Below are 25,799 nucleotides of genomic sequence, written 5' to 3' on the forward strand. Positions count from 1 at the left end.
CTTTGCAAGTAATGGTATATAAAATAATTAAAAAATCGCAATCTTTACCTAAATATTTCCATTATTATTTCACTACAACTAAAAGCCTGAAATCTGCCATATTTCTTCAACTGAAATCAACACTTACACACAGATAATAAATTTACTTAAGCGCACTCTACAGGAGAATATCACGACGATTCACTCACTATTTTGCTATTTCGCGCGCATTGAGTGCAACGAGATTGAATCTATTCAGAATTGATAAAACAACATTTGCACAACTGAATGAGCGCATTTGCATCGGCTAAGGGCACAGCAACAGCTGCGGCGGAGAAAACAGAACAAACAGAATAATCAGGATAAGAACAAGCTTTACGCAGCAGACAAATAAGAGAAAAAAACAGTAATAACAAAAAAAGCTTTTCAAGAAATCGAAACGTCCAAATTTGATTACAATTGCAATACAAACGAATTGCGAGCGATGAAACAGAATCATAATCATCAAAATCACTGCAATGTCAGCGAATTGCTTGCGTGCAAAAACCCTCTTTAGTGGCAAAAAGAAAGACAGAAACAAAGTTTTCGAAAACCTGATCTCATTTTAAGTTTGCGGCCATTTGGGTTTGCAATCAGTATATATTTCTTATACAATACTCAATATGTTGTTTTCTGATCGATTTTGGCACGTTGTTTCTGTTTCACTTGTATGAATTCTAGGATCATTTCTTATTGAACGTGATTCTTGCACCTCCAAACGCACGCTTGACAAAGAACTTGAATCAATGGGATAAACGTATAGGAAACTGAAAAATCTGCTAAAAAAAATCGTAATTAATGAAGACATTTTGTTGCGGCACTATGTTCCTCAAGAACCCAGAGCAGTGTTGAGTGAGGAACCAAAGATTCAGAACTAATAACTTTTATCTAAAATGTCTATACTTTTTAACCTGTTTGTATGCCCAAGTTGATAATTGATATCTGTATAAAATTTATTGTGGTATATTTTATATAAGCTTGTTTTCAAACCCTGGGAGGGCTTGAAGTTTGTTCTCTTGTATAAATAGTTTCAGTTATAAAGCATTGATTATAATATGAAGCATTAAAATAATTTTATTTTTATAGAATAATGATCAGAATAGCTCAGTACTCAATAGAAAAAAGGTTTAAAGTACTGATTGTAACAAAAGTGCTGACTTTGTTAGAGCTTTTTTCGAGCTAATCCTTTTTACATTATTATGATGATATTATTATGCTTTTCTGAGCTGGTTCCTTAGCTAGACATTCCAGATCTTCTCAGTGCGAAAAATAGACAAAAAAAATTATGATAGCAACTATTCGTCGTATTAACCAAGTATTGTTCGGAAACAGAATATTCCCAAGAAATAAAATCAAAATCATATTTTTACATAAAAGAGAATTCAAAACAGTTGAAATCATATTAGGAACACTAACTACTTATGCCTCATCTAGTTATTGTTAAAAATATTTTCTAGATTATTAAAAATTTTACTACTTTGCCTACCTCTAGGCGCTTTAAGATATCTCTAAATCTATCTGATCTCTTATATTAACAGATGCTTTAAATTTAAACTGAATTAAGAGTTAAAGTCCTCCGCTTTAAATATTATATTTTATATTTAAACACTACTTACGTGTTATTTTGTTCTTTAACGTTTTGTATAAATCTTGATTAAATATCAACTCAAACTCAAATGTTGTGTATTCACTCTTTAAGAGCAATGGATTTTATGAAGCCACCAATTGAATCTACTTCATATAGTATAACCTCTTACTATTCTTTATGTATTTTATTATGCCAGAGTATTTGGCTTATGCCAGCTGTTTGTTCGATTCGCCATTCTCCAAAATTTGGCAAATTGAAAACAGCAATTCTAAATACCAATCAAATATCAAACTTTCCATTTATCTTATTTTATTGTATTAACCTCTCGCAACTTATATTAGAAAGACAAGAAAAGATGGAAAAATATAATCAACATCAAAACGAAGACGAACATGAGTGCGTCAATAAAAGAAGTCATCATCTCGATGTCATGTACATTTTTCGGCGATAATAATTGCATTCGCTGAGAAGAGTCGAGCAGAGCAAAAATTGCATACGACACTTACACTAAAACAATATTGTCTTTATGAAATGTCAGAGAAAAAAAAAAAAAGCAATGGAAGAAGTAAAAAGAAATGAATATATGTGCTCATATATCTGCAAATATGCAATAAAGGAAATGCGAGCGAAAGCAATCAGCTGATGCAGTGGCCAACTGCAGCTGGAGATGTAGTGAGTGAGAAACAAAAATTGTTGTTTATGAAAAATGGAGTTGTTTGAAAGAAAAGTGAAGATGAGTTGCTAATGCAAAAGCACAAATAACAACAGTTGAGTTGTTGTTGCTGATGTTTTGTAACAAATAACAGTTAAGTTGTTGTTGCTGATGCTTTAGTAATGAACAAGTTGTTAATGAAGCTGAGTATTTGCTGAAGACGCAAGAAGAAAGTATGATGTTGTAAAATTTGATAAAAAATTAAAAAAAAAAAGAAAAAAAAATTTAGAAATAAAGTCAAATAAGCAAACAAAAACTTAATGCTATGCTTTTAGAAGTTAATGCAAATATTAAAAGAACAATAAAAATAAAAGATGATAGATAACCTTAAGCAAAGATAGAACCCTTCGCAAGACGATTATGATGTTGTTGCTTGTTGATTGCTGGTAACTGTAGATTATGATCAAATGAGGAATAAAATGGCAATATAAAATATATAATTCAAACATAACTACACATACATAAATATATATATGTGCTCGTATATATATATATATATATATGCATATGCATATATATAAATATATGTGCGACAGACGACAGCATGCATGCGTCAGCACACTTGCTCCCAGACGGAATATTAATAAAAGCGTAGAATATTAAAAAATTAAGAAAAAATATTTACAACTGCAATAAAAATTCAGATTAAAAAATAGAAAAATTAAAATAAAAATAGAAATATGCAAAAAAATATTGCAAACAAAACAATGCCATGAAAAAAGTGAAAATTAATAGTAGAACAAAAAAAAGGAAAAAAGAGAGACACCCACCGTTATGAAAAACGGAAATGAGTAGCAGCAGTAAAATCACCATTTCTCGTGCGTCATTATGATGAGTCTGCTGCTGGCTGAGCTGAATATTACTGCAACGCTTTCCGTTTTAGAAACAACACAACAATGGCGCAGTAATAAAGGAGAGGAACAACCGCAGCTGGAAAAAAACACAACAACAACAACAACAGCGCACATAAAAGAAGCATACATCAGCAATCAGCCATTTATCCTGCCCACCGCAACAACACGACCAACCAACAGTAGCGCAACGAAGGCGCGCAGATGGATAGATGGATGGCTAGGTAGATAGATACTAGATAGACAAACAGACACATACTTGGATAGATAGATGACGAGCAGCTGGGTTGGTCATAGCGCACACGAGCATGTATTAAGTACTAAATGGTAGCATTGCAATTGTGCACAGTGTTTCGTTTTGAGGTCAATGGGGCGTAAAGGGAAAAATGTAACATGCAAGCGTCGATTTTCAAGCATATGCAACTTATATAATGGATAAATTGATTTGCGTTTGTTTTATGGTTTAAAGGGTTGACTTTTTATAAGGCGAGTTATAATTCCAGTAACCTCCCTAAGATAGTAGAGACTTAAAATTTGGCTTTAAATTTATAACGAAGAGATCTGTCTTAAGCAAATACTGAGTGATTTCACACCCCCATTTGTTATCTTTGCACTAAGCACACTGATAATTTGAACCGTTAAATAAACTCCTCTCTCATTTTATTCATCCTAAAACAAGTTACAAAACCATGAGAGTAAAAACTATATATACTCTTTTCTCGTACATTTGGTCTCGTACATTTGTGTCATAGCCGCAATTTGATTCGACTTGAAGCGAGTCTGAACTCCGTTGTCCTCTTGCGTAGGATAGATAGATAGGATCAACCCTACGACCTAACCTAACCTAACCAACGTCATTGCGTCAACAATTTCTATACTCGTATATCATAACCTACAATCGAACCCTTATGGGACATTTTCAAAGATTACTTATGTTATGGCCGCTGAGTAATCTAACCAATCTATGAGTTTAGAAAAGATCCCAGCTACAGAAGTGGCATTCTGCTATATCGCCATCTAGAACTGTACGAGCTAAGAAATTGTTGAGCAATAGACCAATCCCAAACAAAAGATATCGAAGCAACATAAACAGTGAAAAATATATAGTAATTTTGGAATGTTTAAAGTACAAAATTTCAGTAATAGTATTTCGACCTTGAGTTTAATTTGACCCAATGGATTATTAAGAATTTTTGGCGCTATTCGACCTTATTTGAATCTGTGCAACTCGGCTTACTTCTCAAGTCACAACCGGAGCTTCACTAAAGCCTTTAGAAGAATTAAAGCTACACTTAAAGCAGAGCAACTCTCCATGCACTCAATTGCAATGCAACAGACTGTCAAGAATAAATCTCTAAATGACTTTTGCAACTCTAGCTGTTTAGAACACAGTAAGATATGCTTCCTGATTTACGCTGCTGCCCTCCACAAACCGGCAATCAAACTGTGTTAGGTGAAAAATCATTGTAACAACTAGCGATAAACAGAAACCCGGCATTGCCTTCGCATATTCTTGTTATTCTTGTTACAAATTGGAGCTCCGCCCAGCTTGCGCGGCAAGTGCGAATATACTCATACATGCAGATACATATATAATACTAGTACACTCTTGAGCTGCTATGTGAGCCAGTAAAATGGAGCAATCATTTTTTAATTAATATTGAAGGCGGTGAAGGTTTTGCGATTTTTTCTTTTATTTTTTTTTTTATTTTTATTATTTTCTGTTTTATTTTTCATTTCTATTGTATTTTAACAATTACGCTGCGTATGGCTTACACTTACACAGTGTTGTATTTCGTCTTATCTAGGTGGTGGTTTATCCATTGTGCGCGCATATCAATATACACGTAATATATGTAAGTGTATGTATGTGTGTGTGAATCCGGCAATTTTTCACTCAACCAATGATGAAAGAAGAGCGAAAATGATTTCCACTTCATTTTTATTATTATTATTATTATTATTGTTGTTATTGTGTGTTAATTTGCAATTTTCATTCCTTTTTGAAAAAAGAAAGAACACTTATACTTCAATATATACACATATACACCCACACTTGCATACACAGCTAGAGTCGACTTATTGTTTAATTTGTTTTTACAACAGTTGTTGTTGTTATCTGTTGTATTTTCAATTTTAACTGCTTTACAAACACAAACACACACACACACGCACACAACCACAATTCAGTACCTCAAGCCGAGTTGGCCAACTTGTAGCTGGCAGTTTCGTCTCTTGGCGCGCCCACCCCGACTTTGCTTGCATTTATACTTGATTCTTGCTCGTCTTCATCGGTAAAAATGGAAATGAATTGGCAAACAACCAAAAACAGTAAATAAATATGTAAGTAAGTGTACAGGAATTTAGAATAATTAGTCGAGTGCTGTTGAGTTGAGAGAATGAAAGTGCGGCAGAAGATTGGATGGACGGTTGGCTAGTACATTAATTAGCAGATCAACGGTTTTGTTCAGCGGTTTTATTGGAATGTTTGCAGACGAAAATCAAATGAAGCTGAAATTAACAAAATATATTTGGAATTTCTGTTTTTTTTTTTTTGTTTTTTTTTTTTTAGAATTTATAGCGTTGGTTGGCAACCTAAAACAGTTGGTAGCAACGGGAAAGCTCACTATATTGCAGGGAACCGCAGATTCGAGCATCTGCGTGTGGCTTTGTTTATTGGTCTAATGAATTAGAGTTCTAAGTCAAGTTATTTAGAGCACTCCACTTAATAAAAAGTAACTGAAAAATTGATTATTTTTTTAATAACATTCGGTGTTTATGGTAGTTGGCTTTCCAAATTAATGTAAAGTGCACAATATATTAAGGTTACAAGGTATAGGCCAAAGATCAGAGCAATTTCATTCAGTCACATTATTTTTAAGAAAACATTGTTCACTTCATTTAATTAAAATATCACACAATATTGACCGGCATATACGGCATAAAGTTTGCGAGAAGAAAATTATAATTTACTCAACTAAAATACAATATAACGTATGACATAGTTTACGAAAACGGAAAAAATTAACGAATGAAAACAATGTTACGTTATTTTGAATATTTGTTATAACTTCGTAATATCTAATAGCAGATGAAAGTGAGAGGATGGAATATGTTAGACCCGATTTTATCCACCTTTGGCACAATGACATAATATTACCAGTAAAAGATGCTCTCTGACTCTCATTAACATACCTCACAGATTGACCCATACACATGATATAAAGTCAACCGTAAGTTAAATAGGTTCCACCTATTCAACAGCTGGGGGCTCGTTAAGTTATGGTTCGATTTCTACAAATTTTAGACAAAGTTAGAAATTGTGAAAAAATTTTGTTTCAATATCTTTATTGGTACTCTATTTTTGTAGTACTATAAAGTGAAAGAATCATATGGAATTTCATATTTTTATATATTAGAAGTAGGCGTTGTTGTAGTCGAATGTCGCCCATAACATAACATATGGTGATATATTTTACAATGTTTGAGGAGGAAATAGAAGGACTTCTTATCAGCAAAGGTAACTAATATAGCTTTAGTAGTTTCTGATTTATATACATTAGGGTGGGACAAAAAAAAAATTTTTTTTGCACAGCATGAGGGTAAAATTTGAAGATTATAAAAAAGGAAAATTTTTGGAAAAAAAAAATTTTTAACATCTAAGGCGGCCCACTCACTCACTCACTTTTGAAGTAAATTTTTTTCCAACAAGTTCATTTTTTAAAATCTAGAAATTTTACTCTCAGGCTAAATCAAAAAAAAAATTTTAGAAATTTTAAAATTATTAGGGTCTGGGACCATGCCACTTGATAAAAAATTTTAAACTACTTATGCTTCACGTATTTCGTTGCCCTGTACCAAAAAACAGTTTTGTATGTTAAACTTTAAAAATTTGATTTTCATTGTTAATTCCAGTATTGGGATTAAAGATTAAATTTTGAATATTTACTCCAAGATATTTGGGATTAAAAATTTCACAAAAAGAAATTGTAATCCAGTATTTGGGATTAACAATTATTTTTTATTTTTAGATTTTAATCTATCAAAACAATAGATTAAAAGAAAGGAATAAACTTCGAAACACATCAAAAAAAATTTAGTCATCAGACTAACTTTTCATAATGGAGAATATTATAGAAGGTTCTTAATAGAAACTCATGAAAAAAATTTCTTGACAAAATGAAGTCGCGTTATCACAACAGAACACTGATCTGTATAAATCACACACTTACTTCATCCGAATCGGGCTTCTAAAGTATTTTCTTTTTCTACTCTGAACTATTCTGAGCCGTATCTCCAAATACCAAAAATTTACTAACAGTACCGTAATTCATGATTTTCAAACTGAAAATCTCGATAAATATTTTAATTTTTTAGTAACCTCAATTCTCGCTATATCTTGTATGACTTTACAAACCTTTACTTTGCCTCAAAATAGTAGAAAGTTATAGATAAGTTTACTCCAAATTTCATAAAAGCAAAAATTGTTTGTATGAGATAAAAATAATAAAACCACATAAATTTGGAGGTTATGTAAAAAAAGGTGTTAATATAAAAGCTGTCGATCTTACGACTTTGTCATATAACTTCTATGGAACTCGTAGTTTTATCGAAAATTGAGTTAAGCCATTTTTAACCCTTAAAAGTTCAACCGCAACCCTCCGATACCTCTTTCTGACCACAGATCGCCCGCAAATTATTTTTCCATTTTTTTTTGATATTTTAATTTTCGTTTCCAATGGGTTTCAATCTACTGGTCTAATATAGTAAATAGCTACAACAATTTTGTCAAAAGTTTCTATGGAGGTATTCAAAACCTGCTATAAAGTTTTGGCTCTCAAAGATATGGGGAGAATATTTCAACAAAAAGGTTGCTGATCCATAATACATAATAATAGATAATTTGTTATTGGAAAGCATTAAAGAGGAAAAGTGAAAAATTATAAACGAAAGACCAATAATGGTGACAGTCGGGCAACAGTTTCGATTAAAACGATATGAACATTCTATCAATCAGACCAGTTAAGCTCTCATATATATATTTTTAGATGTGCCCAGGTCTCCAGCAATCAACTCAATCCATTAAAGTTAGAATACAATTGTGTATCATAACGCTATACCAGGATCTACTCTGTGATATTCTCGACAGTTGTGATTCCACACAAAATTAAAACTGTAAACTTTATTTTAAAAAATCTAAGCTTGAACACTAACCATCTTCCATTTGGCTACTTAACTAGACATTTACTCTCTTTTCAAAAAAAATTGTCTAAATTCAATAGAGGAAATTATGTTGATACCTCATTAAAATTGCATAACCGCCGGCTATACGCTCTGCATCTGCTTATACTACATTACTTTATATGATTTATACCAGTTGTTTGTTCGATTCGCCGGTGTTGCTGAATCCAAGACAACTAATATCAAGCAGCAATATTGAAAACTGAAACAAAAAACCTAAACTCTTAACTAACCGGAGTAATATTTCACTTTCAAAAATAGCAAAATATGATACAGCGTAATTAAACTCACTCGTAAACTACATAGTTGACATAAAAGTGTATATTTTTCAATTAAACTTGAATTATTAATTTCATGTGCTTTGTAAAAAAAATGAAAAATAAAAAATAAAACTAATAATGCATTTCTGCATTACAAGAAAAGGCGCGGCGAGCGAAAAAGACGACAGCAATTTACTGCTTTCTAATTAACGAAGAGCGAGTAATACTGAGAAGAAAATAAAACAAAATCCCATCAGCAGCCATATACAGCCACCAGCATGGCACAACAAGGACAATCAGCCAACCAAAATAACTGTTCTTCTGGACAAACAGTACTACAAGCAACTCATACACACACAAGTATATAATAACATATACAGTGCAGCGTTGAGTACGCGTATAAACAAACGCCAGAAATATTAATAATGGAATTTAATGTCATAAACCACTCAACAACATAAAATTTTAAGCTGCAAAACCAACAAGCAAACAAACAAACGGAAAAATCGACAACAACAATAACAATACAACTACCGAGAAGGAACAACGACAAGAAGACGAGTAAGATGACCAACGGCAGCGGCACCGGCGACAACAAGGACGAACAAATTGTAAAGATTCATGTAGTTAACAAAAACGATGCACTGGGAGCAGTTGTAAGTTGAATGTATGTGGTGAGGCATTAGGGTTGCCAGTGCAATGATATATGAAAATGTCAAATCAAAATGTCAGATGCCAAAATGTCGTTAATTTCGGTTGCAGCGAAGCTAAGTAACACTCTTCACAAATAAAAAAAAAAGTTGCCATACAATAACTTGATTTTAATCGGTCAGTTTGTATGGCAGCTATATGCTCTACGGTTGTTCGACCTGAACAATTTGTTCGGAAATTGTAGCGTTGCCTTGGATAATAACCCACGCCAAATTTCATGATGTTGTCTTGTAAAATAAAAAAGTTTTTCTTAGTTCTCGAATTGATTTTTACCGGTCATTTTGTAAGACAATAGTATGCTATAGTGGTGCGATATCGGCCGTTCCGACAAATTATTAGCTTTTTAGAAAGAAAAGAACGTGTGCAAAATTTTAGATGGATATCTCAAAAACTGAGGGGCTAGTCCGCGTATATACAGACAGAGAGACAAACGATGGCTAAATCGACTCAGCTCGTAATTCATTTATATATAAATATATTTTATAGGATCTCTGACGTTTCCTTCATGGTGTTATCAACTTCGTTGTAAATTTAACATACCGTGTTGCTTTCAGGTATTTGTGCCGAACTTCTACCTCACTCCAGCGGCAGCGATTGTGTGCAGGGACTTGATATGATCCTTCAAATGATCCGAAGAAACAATTTAAACCCAGAAACTCTATGTAGCCAATTGCTGCTTATGGGTCAAAGAACAAGTAACTCAATCTTACAAATAATCTTCCAATGAATCATAATAAGTGAGTATCTTATGGTCTCTAATTTAGTAGAGACCGATTATAAGAAAACTAGTTAGCGACTATGGGGCCCAGCCCAAAATTATCCATTTTTATCAATTGTAGATTACTAGATATATAAAGTTCACTTTCCTTATCAGTTCGTATCAAGCAAGATAAAGTTTAGTCTATCCAAATGCATATCTCTACCACGAAGTGTTCTCTAAAATATTAACAGACCAGAATCCAAACATATTGATAAGAAACCCGAACTGGCATCTCCTTTGCGGGTTAGATCTGCTTTCATTTCAAGCCACCTAAGTTGCCTTGATAAGAAGATAGAAGGACGTAACCACTTGCTTGCGTCAATACTTTCACTAGAAATCTTAATAGAAGCTCCAAGTTTATTTTCTTCATACTTCATCGATCTTTCAAACTTTGAACTAGGAGGGGAACGCCTCTAAACGCTGCTTTACGCAAGTGTAGGATGTAGTTGCTTGAAAAGCTAGAGCGTGGATCTAATCGGTATTTAAAACAGCAAGTGGAGCAAGGACATCTGATTTGGTCGAAAAAAAAGTACTTACTCTGCCTTAATTAAGACGCGAAAGTATTACTTTCCAATTCATTTATAATAACTCGTCTAATCGATTATGGCTAAAAATCCAAGAGCGAGAAAGAACTCATATTGTAAAAAAATTTCAAACAAACGGCAACACTAACACAAGCCTCCCGGCTGTCAAATAAAAATGAACGTGGCGCATACAACTATTCATAATAGCTAATGGGCGACGCGAGTGCTTAGGAAGCAATGGGTAATACACGTAGCAATGGAGTTGACAAACGGGCCCATTTGCTGCCTCATGTAAAACTCTTTACTTTTTAGCTTTTCTTTCATTTTGCGCTGCCATTCTCTGTTCCGACAAAAATGCATTCACTGCACACTACTTCATTTACCGTTTACCAGCAGCGCGAAGTAAGCTATACCGCCTGTGACGCTATTATTTCCTGCCTCAACAGAGAACTCCTTGTTTCTATGTCCACAGCACTCGTTCACGCGCTTTCTAGCCCGCTCGCTCCTTTGCACAGAGGCATGCCGCTTTTCAGAGAATTTTTCCTTATTCTGTTATATTTCTTTGTATAATTATATGAGTAAGGCTCTGTGGAAGTGTAAGTATGTATGTGTGTGTACCAGGCTTGTTACGGAATGTACTTTATAGAGCGAATTTTTGTATTTGACAACGTCTTAGAATTTCCGGCAAACCAAGCTGCCTGCCACTAACAGTTTGTCTTTGTCGCCGGCTCCGCTACCTCGAATGGCAGTTTGAGGCTAACTTTTTTACTTTAGGCCGCTGCATTTTTTCCAATTTTTTCATATTTTTTTTTATTTGTAGAAAATATTTTTATACATTTTACTTTGACAAGAAAGTGCCAATATTTTCCTGTAATTAAAGGAAATCAACAGAGTATATATCAAAGCTTTTGGCAAGCTAGTAACAGACGGATGTCGACTAATGAAACTAGCTAATTTAAACAGAGTAGTGAACGATATATGGTGTAAGGTTGTGCGACTTGGCTACTAACATACAAAGGTATAAAAAAAGACGCAATTAGCTAATTGCTTTGAAGAATTTTTCTTCTAATTTCAAAATAATTATCTAAGCATATGTACTGTTAGCTGCATTTGATTCGCCATAACTTGGAGAGTAATGAATCAATCTTAAAATTGGTATAATCGAATACATATAAAATACCAAACGTTATACCAGTTCAGTGACTAAGTAACGTTCAAGCATTCACACGTAATTTTTTTTCAAAAGGCAGAAAAGTTCAGCAGAAAAGCGGTAAATCAGAAGCGATTTTGTGTCGAGCCTTTTCGAACAACTGTTAAGTTTCAATGAGAAGTTTTGTCATGCTTTTTCTTCTGAAGCAGTTTTTATTAACCTTGAATTAACTCCGAAAAAAATCTTTTTCCCAGCATCGAAATTACTCAACGAAGAGAGAGAGAAAATTAGGATGTTTTGTTTATAGTCTAACAAAAGATGATCCAGCCCTCGAATTGTTTTATAACTAGTGGTGTAAGCAGGTGATTTTAGCTTCTAAAATTTTTTTATATTACAATATTTTCCCGAATAATTTTTTCTTGTCTTAGGAAAGTTACCTTATCCTTATATATAATACAATATATAGATTTATACTCGAAGAAATTTTCGATATGATGTAATTGAGGCCTCAGTTTTTACAAGTTTGTTGCCTAAACAAGAATTCCTTACACTTTTAAAATGATTAAAACAAAAAACCATCTCCAAATACTAGTAAATGCTGCCTTGTGTTGCTTGTTATAAGGATTGCCGGCAATGGATGGCATTAGGATGTAAGCCCAAATGAAATTGATTTGATAATTTTTACTATGTTTGTAGTACAAGTCAGATACTTCTTGAACTAAAGTTTTGAAAGAAACTATTGAACAAGTAAGGAATGCCTAAGTTCGGTTGTAACCGAATATTTTATACTCTTGCAACTTGCAAGTATCAAAGTCCGGTAAACTAAGAAAAGTATGGTTATGATTTATCCATTTAAGGCGAGTGAATACACTGTTATGAAAAAGAGTATATTTCTGAATTTCCTTAAAATTCCTTACACATTTATCGATAGGTGCAGTATACAGTGAACCAGAAGTTCGAAAATTTATACTAGGTATATGTGGGCTAAGAGAAGCATCGAACCGATTTCAATCATTTTTGGATGAATTACCTTGAGGGCACTATTTATCCAAAGTTTTATTCTGATAACCTAAGGGGCGTTATTTGATATAATTGATGTTTGATTTGTATACTGTATAGTGAAAGAATTAGATGGAATTTAAGTGTGTTATATGGAAAGTAGACGTGGTTGTACTCCAATTTTGACCATTTCCTTAGTGTCTAATTAGAATGTTAGGGTAACCTCAGACACCAAATTTGGTTGAATTTAGTCAAGTAGCTCCTGAGATATAGGATTAGGTGGGCCGTGCCACGCCCATTGTTCATCTGCTCCTATAAAGATCTTCCTTACCATCATGGTTGTTAAATTTATTGCTTGCATTTAATACGCATATATTCAGTGAGTTATCGCACTTTTAGCGGGTTTCAATATAAGCGTTATATGGTGAGTGGGCGTGGTTATTATCAGATTTTATCCATTTCCACAGAGTTTAAAGGGGTGTTAAAATGACTTCATCTCAGCATGATACAAGCAACCGTTAGATGAACAAAGCTATTATACTCTGTAGCAACATGTTGCAAGAGTATAAAAATGATAATGGTAATGGAGTGTTTTGTAGCAATATTTCCTTGGATTTATTTGTCTGGAAAAATTTTAGGAGGAAATATTTGGTTCCGAGAACCGTATCCATTAGCATTAAAAGAGATTGCTAAGCGTTAGTACCAGTTTTCCTAATCTTCAGACATTAAGGGTAAGAGTATTAAGACTCGAGTGAACAACTATCTATATAAATATTTGAATTCAAGATTCAGATTTTGAGTTGCGATCTATGTATTGGAATGAGGACCTTGACTTAGAGTAATGATATAGAATATAGTATAGAATGAACTCTGACATTTGTGTTCACTAATTTATCAAGCTAAGTCAATAAAGTCGATTCCAGAGTTTCTACTTCGATCATAACTAAGTTCTTTTATCTTAATACCTTATAGATCTAAGGCAAATAAAGAAGTCTGTTTTTTTTTTTTTTAAGATTAACTGACGGGATTATGAAAACTAACTAACAATTTTTAAGTAAAGCCCAAACGGGGTACAATACAGTCAAAAAAAATTAATACTTGAGGCTCAAGATTTACCATTATGTATCGAGAAATTACCGCTATTTGTAAAACTTTTTCTTATACTATTTGGTAGCGGCTTTCTTCAAATAACTTTGGTAAGATCGACACTGCTACTTGTAAAGTCTCAATAATGACGGTAACTATTATCTGTCATTAAAATTCAACGGCAACCTGAGGATTCCGCAAGAGCATCCTACGTAACACAAAAAACCGCTATGATGCATTTACTTTCTATGACTTAAGATGAAGTAGTTAGATGAACGAGGAAATCGTTTGGTTTATTTCTGGGATAAATATGCTGCATTGACAACTGCAACAGATATTTAAACGCTTATGGAGTCGACATAAGTCAGACCAATGTTCATATCCAGTATCCGATCAGTATAAATTAAGCGTAGTCTACGAAAAAGACGCAAAAGATTTATTATATGTGATTATAATTTTTAAGATTTATCTGTACTTCAATGTTTTTGTCACTTTAATACCAGAAAATTTTTTTTTTGGGAAGAATGGTAAAATAATTTCAAGCTGCTAAAGGAGCAAAAGCGGCATGCCGAAAAGAGAATTATCCTAATTTAACATTGTGAAATGTAAAATGAGTGCAATATTTTATTTGAATATAACTTTGGTTTGTTTTTTATTATGATTACTTTTTTAATCCATTTTTTGTGCTTTTCTTTTCGTTGATTGCCCATAAGAATAAAAAATTGATATAACAAAGTTAATTTGATCAGAAAGACTGACAATAAAATAGAAGGAACCCAAATAATATTAAAAAAAATTAAATATACCTATATATGTTATGAATGTGTTTGTATATAATCTGTGATTTTCTTCATTCTACCGTATAAATTCACTCGTTTTATGCTTTGCCTTTAAGGCATACAACTGGCATTGTTCGAAGTAGATAGAATAAGAAATAAAATTTTGACCTTTTTTCTTGTTACGGACTTGCCGTTAACCCTTTTTCACATGTCAGTGAACAATGAACAATACAAAGCAATGAAATGATAATGTGGCAGCGCCTCTTCCACTTAATATTATGAATAATTCGAGTATAAAATGACAAGGACATAGATACAGGCCGGATGCAAGGAGTTAAGGGCAGGTCAGAAACGCAATTTTTCCGATTTTTTTAAGAGCATGCATAGCCATTTTTCTACCAATAAATTTTATTTTTTCCGCTTTTTAAAGCCCAGAATATACAAACATTCGAAGCAACAAGGTCTTCGGACCAGCCGAAAAAAAACGCTAAAAACTGATTAAAGATACACGACACTCACCACAACTGGTATGACACAGTAGACGCAAGGATGCCCAGCAGCAGCAGCAGCGGCAACAGTGGGCAAACCGTAAGCGTTCACACACAAATGATCCGTCTTAAAAATCTTCGTTGGCGGCGGCTGAGCCAATATCGATGACGATGAAGCCGCCAGCGATGCGGAGGAGCAAGTGTACAGCAGCGGCTGCTGCTGTGGCTGTGATTGCGACAGTTGGTGTTGTTGTTGCGACGTTTGACGTGAAATCAAATTAGCAGAAGCAGCAGCGGAAACGGTGATGGAGCGCTGTGGCACCGCTTGTGTTTGCTGCACCTGCTGTTGACTCAAATAATCGAGTATCGGTGGTGTACCGGTTGATGTTGTTGTTGCTGTAGCGCACGCTGCTGTTGTCGTGGTTGGCGCTAATGCGTTTGGTGTTGCTGTAATGTCAACAAGACAGTTAGCGTGGCTTGTGTCTGCTTCGTTGGTTGCGGCTGTTGTTGTTGTCGCGTGTGTTGTTGCCACTGCCACTGATGCTTCCGTGTATTCCGTTAAATGGCTATTTGTTGTTATTGGTGTTGCTGTTGCTGCCGCCGCCGCTGCCGCTGCTACTGCTCCTGCTGCCGCTGCTGTTGTTGTTGTTACTGCTGTTGCTAACGCTGTCGAGGCTTCTGCTGTGCCGTCTGCTGCTGCCGATAGAATGAGCTGCTTATGTGGAATGGGGACTGGAGAGGGTTTCCTTTTTATTGACGCAATTTTAGTGCTTATTGATGGCACGTTGGCGGCAAAGATGGCTACGGTTGTGGGCTGGTAGTGCGTGGGACTGTGCGCCTGGTTGATACTAGCTGTGCTATTAATTGTGACTGCCGTTAGGTTTGTCGGATTTACAGTTGTTATTATTGTGTTTGGCGATTTTAAATTCGCTTTTTATGCAATTTTATTGCTTTTTCAGTATGTTGCTATTGCTATCGTTTGGAATTTAGCAATTCTCGTTATTTTAATAACTTTTCACTTTAGCTGGTACTGTTGTTGGTAGGTGCTTATAAAGTTTCGAGGTTATTTGCTCAAGAAATTTTAAATTGGATTTGATATGCGTCACCACGTTGTGGTTTTATTGTTAATAATTTTGCTATAAAACCTTGTATTATAAAATTTTTAGAGTATTCAAATTGAGCAATTTGCTCACGAAAATCAATGCCTATGTTTATGGGTCACAAGTTTTATATTTTATATTCCGGAAAGTTTCGGAATAATTTCGGAATTTTTCGGAGAAATTTCGGAGTATTTCGGAGTTGTTGTGCAACTTACTTTTTTAAACGATTTCACAAATTTACGAAACTGTAATTTTTTTAGCGAACTTCAAACAACAATTTTATACTTTCACAGATTTTTATTATTTTTTCAACGAATTACGCACACATAACCCTCTAAGGTTATTCGCAGTTGTAATGTATTTTTCCGTTGTATTTTTGGGATTACTGATGTTTAAGTACCATACGGACTTTACTCGAAGTTTATTTCGAAATTGCTTTAAAATATTATAATTTTTCGGAGTATTCAAGAATATTTCGGTTTGAATTGGTTGACAATAATTCTTTGCAGCTTTCAATTCTATATATTTTCCCGTTACTTTTTGTTAATACTCAATACATTCCTATATTTACTTTTTTCAGTACACTAAATTTTTGCATTTTCAAGATTCGATTTTTAAGTTTAAGTCGCGTTATCCAAAATGTATCCAAACTTTATACCAGTTCAGCTCTCCGCAAATCGTACTTTCTTTGTATCTTTGGTGTAAATATTTCAAAACTAGATTTTTTGAATTTTTTTATAAATATGTCTTTTTTATTATAAATACTCTTCGCTGTATTAATTACATCAAAATATTGCAATTTTGTTGGTTTTCAACAATTTTTTAAGCTTTTCAAAAAGATATTTTGTTGTTTCTCTTAGCAATGCTTTCGCGTTGGTAGTAATTTCTCTAAATAGTTTTCACCAAATTTCAATAATACAGTTTTACCAAATTTTATTGACTCAATTTATGAATTTCTGACGTAGGCTTGCCACATTTTTGATATTTTGTTTAAGGTTTAAAAATCGTTTTCAACACTTTAGCAATTTTTGACCGTTTTTTTCCAATATTCTTTTTATTTTTTACGATTTGTAAATGTTTAGCCAATAATAATTCGAGTTTTTGAAAGTATGTTATATTTTTTCTCAAATCTCAATATGTTTTTGCTTTTACCAGTAACGGCAGTACTTAGTACTTACAAGCACATTCAACAAATTTTATTTTTCAAACGTGTTTTGAAACTTTTCCGTAGTTTATTTTGAAAATGATTTAGCTCTGAAAACAGCGATTCGTTCTAATTATTTTTATGTTTTCTTTCGATTTTACAACTAGTTCTTTTGTAAATTACATCCTTTTAAATTTTCTTTTTTTATTAACGGTTTAAAAATCCAGACTTTTAAGCAGAAATTCAATATATTCAATATTATCTTATTTTATATTGAGCAAATCTTTGGCTTTCTCTCAGCTTAATAAATTTTTTTTCTTTTTACTTTTTGTATTACTAGCCAGCTAAATATAAGCTACTGCACTTATTAGTTAAGATGTGTTTTATTTCACGAGAAATACGAGTTTAAGTCTTTTAAATTTGTTTTTGGCTATTTCTACACTTCGACAGTTGCTTTAGGTAAAAATATTTTTTTTTCTTTTTTCAGTTTAAAATAATACTGTCCATTTGCTTAATACGCACTTGCTCAAAACACTAATTTTTGCTAATACATACACAACTACAACAACAACAACACTAAGCAAAGCTAAGCTTACACTCTTCAGCAGCACCACAATTATTTAAAAACACTAATAAATGAGCACAATAAACAGCTGTACGACGGAATTAATATGGCTAAGTACTAAATAACTTTATTTTTGCTAATTAAAAATTGTTGCATTTAATTTATTTTGCAATGCGTTTTGGTAAATATTTGGATTTTTAATTATGTTTTAATTAATCGCAGTTGATTTTTATTTTGTTTAATTATTCTTAATAATTTTAAATTATTTTCGATTATTTATAACTATTTTTAATTTTTTAATTATTCGCACTTATTTTTTAATTAATCGTAATTATTTTTAATTTTTTTTTTTCAATTATACGTAATTATTTTTAATTCTGTTAATTTTTTTTAATTATTATAATTAATAATAATTTTTTATTTTTTTGTTTTTCTTTTAGTTTACATTTAAAAATTTATTTTAAATTTGAACATTTATATTTAAACTTTTACTTGTTTCTTTTTTGTAACTTTTTTGCAGCTCAATTTTTCTTTTTTATCTATTACTTTCTTCACAATCTTAGCTGTCGCACATAAATGGACAATTAATTCACACTGACCGCTTGCCGCAGGAACAACGTACACTAAAATTCCTATGTTGTCTTTTTTTTTTTTTAAGTTATTCAAACGCAGACACGGATATCCGCTGGTGGCTCACTAGTGGCGGTGCACTGAGGCGTATACGTAACCTCGCGGCGCTGCTATGCGAAACTAAATGTCTATAGCGCAACTTACATTTGTTATTAGGAATTCGCGCTCACACACACACACACATGCACATACACAAGTAAACACTTGGTCTGTTTTATAAACGTTACCAGTCAATCGCGCACTGCTGCGTTGGCTTGTTGTTGGTTTATTGCTTGGTTCGCTGACTGCTTGGTTGCTTGGCTGACTGACTATCGCTGGGCTGGCGTGCGCTTTTGTAGCAATAAATTTTCTTATAAGCACACACACATATACAACGGCGTAGACTACCGTTAGTTAAGCAATCGCACACAATATGGACGCTGAGACACGGCGTAAATAGCGTGTAGTGTGATTTAGGAAATTACAAAGATGCGCTTGGCATTTTGAAGTGTATATAAATATGTTTGTATGTATTTTTAAATTTTTTTTTGTTATTTTTGTATATAATTTATATGCAAATATATATACTTCAGTGTGTAGAACGCGCGCGTTTGCCGTAACTAGATGTGCCTGCTGTATTTAACTTGCTACTAGTGCTTTTCACAACTATTTTCTATGCCTTACAAGGCAATACCGTTAGTCAGCGTTGGCGAATAAAGAAAACGCTTTAACTATGTCTTCAGCGACGCTCAATGCAAAGCACTTGTCTGCGATTTTTTCCTCTACTTTTTCGCTTGTTTTTGGTGCAAAACACTCAAGTTTTAATACGATGCGATTACTTTCGTTTTGTTGGCTGTTTAAGCTCCAGCTGGCTGCCCACTTTGGTGTTGCTGTGACGGCGTTTACTTTGCTTTTTGATTATTTGCTTGCTTTTCTTTTATTTATTTTTCTTTATTTTATTTATTTTCCTTTCATTTTATTATTTTCTCTAAATTTTTTCGATTTAATAATTTTAAATTTATTTTTTTCAATCGCAAATCTTTTGCTTGAAATTAGCTTGACGCGCACTTGGTAACGCTTTACAGCTGATGCTGACTGGTAACGGCGTTTGGTAGAGCTGCTGGTTAACTGGATGCTGATTGCTGCCGCTAACTGCTGACTGCTAACTTCGACTGGCATTGGCCGGCACAATTGAACTTCTAAATGTTGCGGCGGTCTTTGAATATGGACGGCGGCTGCTGCATTCGGCTTCGTGTGCACCAAACGGCTATGCTCGTAAAGTCGTTAGGCGGCGGTGGTGTTGTTGTTTTATTTGTTGTTGCTGTGGCATTTATAACGGAGCAAGGAATCGTTTACGCGAAATTCACTCGTTGAAACGAAATGAAATGGCAGACAAAAGAAATGCCTTAAATATATGTATACATTAATGTATATATAAGCTTGATAGTACTCCCCTATATACATGTATGTATGTGTGTAGGCATATATGTATATATGCATTTGTGTGTGACATTTCGTTCCTTCAAAAATGGCGTTTCATTTCCGTTTGTCTACTCGCCGCTTTTCGTACGAGTGCTCAAACGTCGCTCAATACATACATACTTATATATCATCAACGCGCTCGTGTTTGTACGCCTTCGTCGCTCAGCTAAACAGTCTGTAGCCGAACGCCGAATGCTTTCTGAGTTTTGCATTGTGCAAGGTTGGACACGGCGCTACGCCGAAAAAACTCGCTAGTAGTCAAAAACAGAGTACGGTTAGTGGAGGCAGTTCGTAGCTTCGGTCGTTCGGTTAGTCGGTCGGCATTTCAGCTACGTCGGCTGTGGGCTGTTACGTACACATACACAAACAGACTTATATAGAAACCGAAACGAGCATTAGCATCTACATATACATATGCATGCATATATGTATTGTGAGTAAATATGTTTTGATGACGCTCGGCTTTGCAGCGCCAAAAATGCCCAAACTCAACAGTTATAAAGTTTGCAGCTCCACCAGCAACAACACAAACAGACAAGCATGTGTGTTTCCCCACCACTCACCAAATCGCCCACTCTATTTGCTATTTTATATTTGTTTTTGTTGTTATGCCGCCATCGAGCAGCTTGCAGCCAACGCCTCTGCCACCTTCGACGCCTTGTAATAGCACCGTAATTTCGTGTATTTACCGGCAAATTCTGCACAAGCCGAAGTTACTATAGACATGCGCAACTACAACAACAACAACAACAACCGAATTTATACAACAAACATTGCAAGCATGCAACAACATTTCACTTGCCGACGACGCTTCCCATCAACTTTATCGACTTTTCTTTTATTACACACTTAGGATTTCATGGTTGGGGGATTTTAGTATGTGTGCGTGTGTGTGTATGTGTAGATCTAATGACAGCAAGTTGCGCACAGAGTATGCGCGGCAAGTGCTCAGTGAGTAAATGCAGCGTTAGCAATGAAATATTGGCATATGTGTATATATAAGTAAATGTATGTATATAAGTAAAAGTATATACACTCATACATATATGCAAAATAAAAATTTGCGCTCAATTTTATTGGAAAAGGTTGGCGTATGGCGCTGAAATATAGCTTCAGCAGCGTATGCAAGCATATAAGTTCAATATGTTTATCTATATATTGTACATACGCGCATATATATGCTTCTATATAGAATAATTAGATAAATATATAAACACTACCTACGTTTAGCGCCAATTTCCCACTTTCTCTTCACCATATTTCCACTTTTACTCATATACACTCGCACCTACGTCCATACCGTCTTTTATACACTCAGAAATATTTATCTACAGATATATACATACATATGTAAGTATATAAATATATACTACAAATATTGCTCTCCTTTGTTATTTTTTGAGCATCGCGCTTGCGTTCTTTCAAGCCGGAAATGCTGTTTGTTATTCAAAAATGTAATGCATTTGTGCGGGTGCTTGACTGATGCCACATACATAACTACGTAGTATATGAATACATATATAAATATATATGTACATGTATAAATACATATATAAGCTAAGCAGCTGATGCCCACATGCGTACGCAACGCTCATTATGCCTGCAAGACACTGTCAAAAATATATACAAACAAATTGCTACCGAATGCACTCGGCTTTGGCCGAATTGTTGCAGCCAACTCAGAGAGTGTGGTGAATTTCGCACAAACGTAATGCAGCGTACTTGAGAATGATTCTTACACACGAATGTGAACTACAAAATACTTTCCCCGTGAATAACATGCTCTTACTTGAGGTTAAATGAAAGCTTTATTTCAGTTAGCTTTTAGCTCTTAAATTTTTGGGATCGCTTATAAAATAAATACATTGGGTACGAATGCAAAGAGTACACTACAAAAAATTTGGCAATATCTGTAAAAATATAAAATAATAATAATAAATATAAAATAATATATAATAGTAAAAAGCTTTCCATATAGGGATTTGATTTTGAGCGATCAATTTATATTGCAGCTATCTAGATATATGTTGTGGTGGTCCGATATCGGCGGTTCTGAAAAATTAGCAGCTTCTTAGGGAGAAAAGGACGCAGGCAAAATTTCAGATTGGTAAGTCAGTTTTTCTTTAGCAGCTCTAAATTCAATCCAGGCAGATTCCTCCTTATCTGTCATACAATCAGTAAAATGTTGGTCCTTTATTACTTCCCTAATTTGAAGACCGTCAAAACTTCCAGCTTTACTTTTTTCTAGTTTACAGTAGAGTTTGCTAGAGTTTATAACCAGTATTTGAGTGTCACAATGCATTCAGTACTTGAAAATCGTCGTGTTAGTATCAGAGAGAGGATCTCAGCATCTCTTATGGATGGATTGAACACATATTTTGGGTATGAAGCGTGTCAATGTTTAACTCGTAACATACTACAAAATCTGAATGCGTAGTTGTGACTGACTTTTTGGCCAAACACAAAACGAGAGTCATGGCTCAGCCATCATATGCTGCAGATTTGGCTCCTTAAAAATCAGCATCGTGCCACAACCCTGTTAACCCAATATATAAAAATCGCCAGACTAACGTCGTATAGAGATCAAACTTTACAGGAAAACACAAAAAAAAAAATTGTACCAATCCAACCAAAAAGGTTTATCGAGTTTCAATGGACCAGTCCGGGTCAATTTTGATCTTGAGTGTAAATTATTGAATATTTTTTAAATAATGATGTCAGAATATTCCCTGACTTTAAATAACTTATCGTATCGATTGTTTTCAATTCCTAAAGAGAGAACGAACGGAATTTACGAGCATATAGGTACTACCAAGAAATTTCGCCTCGATAGTATTACCTAAAACTTAACTACAAGTATATGTATTAGATATGGTTTATGTCTCCTCTACAGCAGCTACAACAACAACATTAAAGTTATGCATATATATATATATATCTAAGAAGTTTCAAACAAGCCAAATTTCTAAAGACTTGATAAAAACAAGAAAAAACGTTAACTTCGGTTGCACCGGAGCTATAACACGCTTCATAAATACAAAGGGAATTTCTGAGAAGAATAAATTGTTTTCTTAAATAATAATCCATGCTAAATTTCGTGAAGATACGTCGTCAAATGAAAGAGTTGTCCATACTAGCACTCGATTCCATTTGTATAGCAACTTTATATTGTAATATAGTAACAGGACAAGTCAAAGTTTCAGATCGATAGCTTAAAAACGAAGGGACTAGTTTTTATATATACAGGCTAAATCAACTCAGCTCATCATGCTGATCATTTATGTATATATTTTAAAAGGTCTCCGACGTTTCCTTCTGGGTGTTACAAACTTCGTGGCAAACTTAATATACCCTGTTCAGGGCAAACATATTGCTTACAACTCTCAAAATATTGTAAAGAAACCAACATTATTTCTCCCAGTGCACACTATCACACTATTTTTAGAGCTATCTGGAAATCAGTTGCTTATTTTTGCACTAAAAATCAGTTTTTGATTATTTTATTAATTTACTAGAAAACATACATACAAACACACTTATTATGTATATATGTATGTATATGTGCTCAGTTACCTTTGGGCAACATGGCATCAATCAATTAGCTTTATTAAAATGTGGTCACACGCGATGATATCTATGAACGTGTGGTGCTATTTACACCGGAATATGCGATTATATGTATGTATGTGTGGGTGTGTATCCTAACTAATACAAAATATGGTAAGGTAAAGTCAAAAACCGCTTTAAGGCACTGAAGTGCAATATATTGAGTAATAATGGTAAAAGCAAGTTACACATTTACTTAGAGAACAAAGCGGCGGATAGCAGACGAACGCTGCAACTTATGGCGCACACACACAGCACCGTAATGCCACGGTATGCCCCGAAGGCAACAACTCGACCAGAAAAGGAAACTTGGGACTATCGAGTGCTAAAAAATCAAATATTTAATTCGCAAATAAATAACAGTACACAAAAATATTTATTGCAAACATTTGTATGGCAGTGTGTGTGTGTATGTGTTCGGTGTATGAGGCTGAGAGCATTGCAGTGGCACTTGCAAGTACGGATATAGATGCAAGGGTATGTTTATAGGTTTGTGCGTCGATTTATAGCAACAATTGTATTTATTTTCTTGCTCGTTACTCGTGAATTTGTGGCCAATGCTATCTGTTTGAGGCAGTCTTTGCTTTATGGTCAGACAATTAGTAATTATAAGTGAATGTACGAGCGGTAAGTACCCGCAGCTACTATAAGGCAGTGAAGGAAAGAAAGCAAAACAAAAACAGAAGCAAAGGCAAAAACAAAAACAGTAATAATAAATAGTAAGTAGTAATGCAAAAAGTATTAAAACAAATCGAATTCGATGCAACTTAACGGCATAAAGCGTTCAATGTAAGTGCACAAGAACTGCGGCAGCAAACAGTGGCAGCGGGCATTTTGTTGTTATATTGGCAGTAATAATGCCAGCCCAGGCAGTCATCTGCTGACCGACCAACGGAAGCACTCAACCGCGCAACCGCGCAACCAAAACAATCAAGCAAACTGTAGTCGAAAGTTTTGTGAAATTTTATGCTAAAGCACTTTCGCACACGCAGGCATACTCACTTACAGGCAGTTAAACAGCGCAGTCAGCGCAGGTAGCCATGTAGGAATGGAGTTGATGTGATATTGCATAATTTTCAGCCAAGCACGTAACTAGTAGGAAACTAGTAAGAAAATGGACCAGAGCTTTCACTTTCAACCTATATCAGGTGTATTTTAAAAATAATGGAATTTCTTGATTCTTTTTAGAACATTCGACGGACTCGACTTCATCCTTCACGTCATATTTCTTTTCTGAAACCATTTGTTGGTATGCATACCCAGTTTAGGCCTTTATTTCTTGAGGAATAATATCTAGAACAAGTCCCTTCATATTTCATAATGCTGCTCCTTCACAAAACGAGAACTTGATTTGGATCGATCGGTTTGTATGGCACCTTTATGATATGGTGGTACATTCTGATATAAATTTCGTGAAGATATCTTGTCAAATAAAAAAAAATTTCGATATAAGAATTTGATTTTGATCGACCAGTTTATATGGCAGCTACATACTATATAATGCGATATCGGCGGTTATGACAAATGAGTAGCTTCTTGAGGAGAAAAGAATGTGCGCAAGATTTCAGGGCGATAACTCAAAAACTGAGGGACTAGTTCGCGTATAAACAGACATACAGACGTGGATAAATCAATTCAGCTCGTCACGCTGATCATTTATATAGATTATATTTAGTAAGATCTCCGACGTTTTCTCCTGGGTGCCACAAACTTCGTGACAAACTTAATATACCCTGTTCAGGGTATACAAATCTTACATTTTAGATTATAATATCAGAATATTTTCCCTCAATAACCTACATTGAAAGCCTGAATAGAGAAAACGGCATAGGGTGCATGGTATGTCTTGAGGATGATGAAACTCAAAAAACCAAATAGGTCATCCTTTTCATTCGGCAGGATGAAGGATTTTGATGTTTAATTTCAATTAAAAAAAAGACTTGTACTCCAAAGAGCTTAAATCTTATATTTTTCCTGCAGGATCTACTCGAAAAGAAATGAATCCATACATACGAGGTGTGTTCAAATGAAAAGCTGAATTTTGTGCTTTGCACATGAAATTTTGACTGTGACATTGTACGTCCACTTTGTCTCAAAAGAGTTTATATGTGGTGCAAGAGCTTTAT

General features: G+C 34.2%; 1 protein-coding gene across 6 annotated transcripts in view; it reads right to left on the minus strand.

The window, feature by feature from the left end:
* Positions 1 to 25,799, minus strand: part of shep (alan shepard) — a 509,138-nt gene that overhangs the window by 471,270 nt on the left and 12,069 nt on the right. For 3 of the 6 annotated variants that reach the window (XM_036359963.2, XM_036359980.2, XM_036359931.2), the window contains exon 1: positions 15,199 to 16,101. The exons of 1 other annotated variant lie outside the window; for it this stretch is intronic. The gene's annotated coding sequence lies outside the window, so the exon portion shown is untranslated. Of the gene's footprint in view, positions 1 to 15,198; positions 16,102 to 25,799 lie in introns of those variants that run through there. 2 more of the 6 variants (XM_036359949.2, XM_036359943.2) reach the window with 2 other exon arrangements.

The sequence above is a fragment of the Bactrocera oleae genome, chromosome 6 (assembly GCF_042242935.1).
Source record: "Bactrocera oleae isolate idBacOlea1 chromosome 6, idBacOlea1, whole genome shotgun sequence".
Lineage (NCBI taxonomy): Eukaryota > Metazoa > Arthropoda > Insecta > Diptera > Tephritidae > Bactrocera > Bactrocera oleae.